This window comes from Periplaneta americana, chromosome 2 (assembly GCF_040183065.1).
Source record: "Periplaneta americana isolate PAMFEO1 chromosome 2, P.americana_PAMFEO1_priV1, whole genome shotgun sequence".
NCBI classification, from domain to species: domain Eukaryota; kingdom Metazoa; phylum Arthropoda; class Insecta; order Blattodea; family Blattidae; genus Periplaneta; species Periplaneta americana.
The window spans coordinates 27,422,007-27,428,006 of record NC_091118.1 but is presented as its reverse complement, the minus strand read 5'-3'; positions in this window follow the sequence as shown (position 1 = coordinate 27,428,006).

The window sequence follows — 6,000 nt, the reverse complement described above, 5'->3', positions numbered from 1 at the left end:
TCAAAAAGTAGTTAAGAGATGGATTGGGTAAAATTTCTATTTTTACATTTTTTAAGCTGGAGACATTTCTTTGTATACAGCAACCTCTTGTTATTAGTATTAATGTACCCAAGTCTTATTAGTATTAATTTAATATATTTTTAGTTATTATACAATAATTTTGGTCTAAGATTTGCACTTAATTTTGGTATTCTTCTTGTATCCATTCTATATGAAGATTTTCTCTTACCCTCAGTTTATTCTGTAATTTATTTTGTTGATTAAATATATATCTATGATTCATAATGGTATAATAAAATAGTAACATCGTGCCTTATATTAATGTTTTTATTTGTTTCTATTGACCTTCGACATGATGGAGGTTCATGGAGTTTAGTCATGTAGGGGCTCAGACTATACATTAGAGAGTGGTTTATGAAAAGTGTTATGCCGGGAGTTGTGGATTTAAATTCATTGCTCTGTTCCTGTTCCTCTATGGTGTTTTCCTTTAAATGAAATGGATTTTCGAGACATTTCTTTGCGTCTTAAATCACCTTTGAACAGTAAACAAGTCCTGAAGATGCTGCATAAGTTCCTGCGTTGCTGGAGGATGGGCGCAGTATGTATTTTTTTTTTTTTGCAGAACTATATGAAAATAGAGGGGAACTAAAGCCTTCTCAAGGAGACCACGATCAGGCTCGGGAAGAGTTAAGGATGATCAGTTCCTACAATTTCTCTGTGACTGGTACACCTCGAAGCTCCAAATCTGAAGCTCCAAATCGACTCCAGCAAGCTCGAAAGACCAAAATATGCGAAATAACTGTCTGAAGATGGTTGGAAGAAGCCAATATTTTCTCCAAAAGTGTACAGCTCGAATGCAATATGCAGGAGAATATTGTGGCTGACAAGGCAACAGCGGAAGCAAGTATTCTTCACTGACGTCGCGATTTCTGTGTCCAGTCACGGAAATGGCAGAGAAAGAGTGTAGAGGACTGGGGAGAGGTATTTCCTTGAAAATGTTAGTCCAGGACCATGTTCCAGGACAATTCTGTGATGATGTGGGTGGAAATAAGCCTGAGACAAGGACAGAACTCCTCTTCATCGAGTATGGGATCTTTACGTTGCTCATTGATATATTGAGGAAATCCTTCAGAAGCGTGTTGTGCCTTTCGTTCATTTATTGGTGATGACTTCGTGCTAACACACGACAATGCATGGCCACATGTGGCCCGATGTGTGCAACAGTGCCTGGATTAGGTGAAAATTTATGTCATGGCATGGCTTACTCAACGTCCGGCTTTGAATCCCGTCAAGTATCTGAAACTGGGAAGAAAGGTCCGCCAGCATTATCCAGACCAGACAGCCTACAGGATCTGAGGGAGGCCATTTAAGAAGAATGGGAGCTGATTCCTCAGGAGGAAATTGCAGCAGTAATCGGTGGAATGCCTGAGAGGTTGAAAGACGAGATTAATGCAAGAATCTGAAAGTAAAAGAAAAGTGTCAGTGGAGTGTTGAAAACCAAACAGCAAAGTTGGAGTGAATAAACATTAATCAGTTCAGGTTTTTGGCGCTTGGTCTCTTATTGCGTAACTCCGGCAAATGAAATCACAGTGTTTTTTTTTTGTAAGTTTTAACGTTAACTGAAATATAAAAATTATTGAATAATGTGTGATTCAAGCAATTTTGATGAAATGTAAATAATGGAGGAAGCTGTAAAAATGAGCAATACTTTATTACCTGCAAAATCAGTTTGATTAAAACATTTAACATCTCGAAAAAAAAAAAGGTTTAATAAAAGAGGGTGAAGTATAAGTATGTGTCATTTGTTCATTCTTGCACAATTACATCAAACTCTTATAAAAATTGCTCCTTTTAAAGGAAAACGATTATAAAACCTTCAAAATTCATTATTATTGGCCTTACTTACTTACTTATTGGCTTTTAAGGAACCCGGAGGTTCATTGCCGCCCTCACATAAGCCCGCCATTGATCCCTATCCTGAGCAAGATTAATCCAGTCTCTACCATCATATCCCACCTCCCTCAAATCCATTTTAATATTATCTTCCCATCTACGTCTCGGCCTCCCCAAAGGTCTTTTTCCTGCCGGCCTCCCAACTAACACTCTAATGCATTTCTGGATTCGCCCATACGTGCTACATGCCCTGCCCATCTCAAACGTCTGGATTTAATGTTCCTAATTATGTCAGGTAAAGAATACAATGCGTGCAGCTCTGCGTTGTGTAACTTTCTCCATTCTCCTGTAACTTCATCCCTCTTAGCCCCAAATATTTTCCTAAGAATCTTATTCTCAAACACCCTTAATCTCTGTTCCTCTCTCTCAAAGTGAGAGTCCAAGTTTCACAACCATACAGAACAACCGGTAATATAACTGTTTTATAAATTCTAACTTTCAGATTTTTGGACAGCAGACTGGATGACAAAAGCTTCTCAACCGAATAATAACACGCATTTCCGATATTTATTCTGCGTTTAATTTCCTCCCGAGTGTCATTTATATTTGTTACTGTTGCTCCAAGATATTTGAATTTTTCCACCTCTTCGAAGGATAATCTCCAATTTTTATAGTTCCATTTCGTACAATATTCTGGTCACGAGACATAATCATATACTTAGTCTTTTCGGGATTTACTTCCAACCCTATCGCTTTGCTTGCCTACCATAAAATAATACAGTACCCTCCATGAAATTCACAGAAACGTAAACTAAGTTGTATTTTTTTTAATTTCAAGTGTTTCCCTCCTCTCTCCCCGGTCAGAATAGAAATTATTAAAGAGGACAACTTTTAAGTAGTGTTTTCTCTCTTGAAAACGAGATAATATTTGTGTGTTTATTTAGCATGTTCGGTACCGTTGCAGACCACCTCGTAGCAAATGGACGCATGATTGAGCCAGAGGCCAGGAGGTTGTTCCACCAGATCGTGGCACCGTGAGTTACTGCCATAAACACAACGTGGTTCATAGGAACCTCAAGGCAGAGAACCTGCTTCACTCTAACATGAACATTAAGCTGGCTGATTTCAGGTTCAGCAATCACTACCAACCTGGACAGATGCTGTCAACATAATGTGGGAACCCTCCGTATGCAACCCTAGAGCTCTTCGAGGGCAGAGAATGTGATGGACCCAGAACAGACATTTGAGTACGTGAGAGATGTGTTGCATTTGTTATTTTACAGTGCGACGTTTATTAAGGCTGGTTCACAATAAACCGGGAATGGAAACGACAACGAGAACGAGAACGGAAAGAATGTTAAAATAAATGTTTTTAAATGTGAACATTCACAACTGTTCATTGTGAATGCTCACATATAAATGCATTTATTTTAACAATATTTCCGTTCTCGTTCTCGTTGTCGTTTCCGTTCCCGGTTTATTGTGAACCAGCCTTTATAATAAGACTGATTTTTAACAACCTGCAAGCGAATTAACGAAATACTACTAGGTTCAAAAAGTTCCCGGAATTTTACTACCATTTTTCGTATTAATATATAACAAGGGATATTATACATTTGTTTTGTTGGTAACATTCATGATGTCATTTCCTTAAAGTTTGTTGATAATGGCAATTATTGGTTTTGAGTTGTAGGCAATTGTTTATCATAGTGTTTTGTTTGTTCGTCGCATTTTGTAATTATGTCCACAGAGCAAAGTACAAACATCAAGTTCTGTGTTTTGCTGGGGACATGATCAGTATGGCTGATGAAGATGGTGATTTCTTAAACAAAATGAAACTGGTGCTACTTGTACGACCCAGTCCCTAAACGACAGTCATCTGAGTGGAAATCGAAAACATCTCCTCGGAAGCAAAAATTTCCTAGGGACACTTCCAAAGGCAAAGTTATTTTAAATGTTATGTTTTATTTAACGACGCTCGCAACTGCAGAGGTTATATCAGCATCGCCGGATGTGCCGGAATTTTGTCCCGCAGGAGTTCTTTCACATGCCAGTAAATCTACTGACATGAGCCTGTCGCATTTAAGCACACTTAAAGCAAAGTTATGTTGGAAGTTTTCTTCGACTCTCAGGGTCTCATGCACCATGAGTTCATTCCAGAAGGTCGTACTGTAACGAAAGAATTGTACGTAGAAACCCTCCGTCGCCTCTGGGACGCAGTGAGAAGGAAACGTCCAGAAAAGTGGGTAGAAAAAAACTGGTTCCTTATGCATGTGACAATGCACCTGCTCATCGCGCAATTATTGTAAAGAATTTTCTTGCCAGGCACAACATAACTGCTTTGGATCACCCACCATACTCTCCTGATCTCTCACCACCTGATTATTTTCTGTTTCCCCGTCTGAAAAGTCATCTGAAAGGACGGAGATTCAATGCTGAAGAGGTTATCGCAAACGCGACGAGGGCACTAAGACGGGTTTCACAAAATGGCTTCCAGGCCTGCTTCCAGGAACTCTACACGCGTTGCCAAAAGTGTGTACTTGCGGAAGGCAACTATTTTGAAGGGAATTCTGTAGAATAGTGTTTAAGGTACGTTGTTTCTATGATGCTAACAAATTCCGGGAACTTTTTGAACCTAGTATGTAGTACATGGTTAAAGCGTAACGATGGAAAGTCGGACGGTCGGGAGTTTGATACCCGATGGGGTCATGGTCATGCGAAAATATAAAAGACTTGTAATTCGGCCTCAATATGTCTCAAATTCCTTCGCTTAAGTATGAACCTGTTACTTCTTGTGACGTAGAAATAATTTACTTACTTCCCTACTTACAAATGGCTTTTAAGGAACCCGGAGGTTCATTGCCGCCCTCACATAAGCCCGTCATCGGTCCCTATCCTGAGCAAGATCTGAGCAAGATTAATCCAGCCCCTACCATCATATCCTACCTCCCTCAAACCCATTTTAATATTATCCTCCCACCTACGTCTCGGCCTCCCCAAAGGTCTTTTTCCCTCCGGTCTCCCAACTAACACTCTATATGCATTTCTGGATTCGCCCAGACGTGCTACATGCCCTGACCATCTCAAACGTGTGGAGTTAATGTTCCTAATTTTGTCAGTTGAATACAATACGTGCAGTTCTGTGTTGTGTAACTTTCTCCATTCTCCTGTAACTTCTTCCCTCTTAGTCCCAAATATGTTCCTAAGAACCTTATTCTCAAACACCCTTAATCTCTGTTCCTCTCTCAAAGTGAGAGTCCAAGTTTCACAACCATACAGAACAACCTGTAATATAACTATTTTATAAATTCTAACTTTAAGATTTTTTGACAGCAGACTGGATGACAAAAGCTTCTCAACCGAATAATAACACGCATTTCCCATATTTATTCTGTGTTTAATTTCCTCCCGAGTGTCATTTATATTTGAGCCGTTCAGAGCAAAAGTGGTGTAAGTCAAAATTGGGTAATGAGGTTTAAAGTATAAATTCTGTAAAATACAGCGCAAAGTAGCAGTTAATAAGTCCTTCGTACTATCCACTGACTATTAATAGTTTAAATAATTTGAATATTAATTGCTACTTTGCGCTGTATTTTACAGAATGTTTACTTTAACCCTCATTACCAATTTTTGACTTACACCATTTCTGCTCTGAACGGCTCATTTGTTACTGTTGCTCCAAGATATTTGAATTTTTCCATCTCTTCGAAGAATATATCTCCAATTTTAATATTTTCATTTCGTACAATATTCTGGTCACGAGGCATAATCATATACTTTGTCTTTTCGGGATTCACTTTCAAACCTATCGCTTTACTTGTTTCAAGTAAAATTTCCGTGTTTTCCCTAATCTTTTGTGAATTTTCTCCTAGCATAGAAATAACATTTTCTGTATTCAAGAACGTGTTGTCAGATAAAAGCATGAGCTTAAGTGGGGGGAAGGGGAGGAAAACTTAGTTGTATTACATTGTTTCGAAAGAAAATAAAAATGTAACATGATGTGAAACTGAATTTTCATAGTGCATATTTTTACTGTTTTTTCGCTTCATTGTGCATATTTTGGCATATGATAGTGCATGAATATGTGCATGTTTTGAGATTTGATAG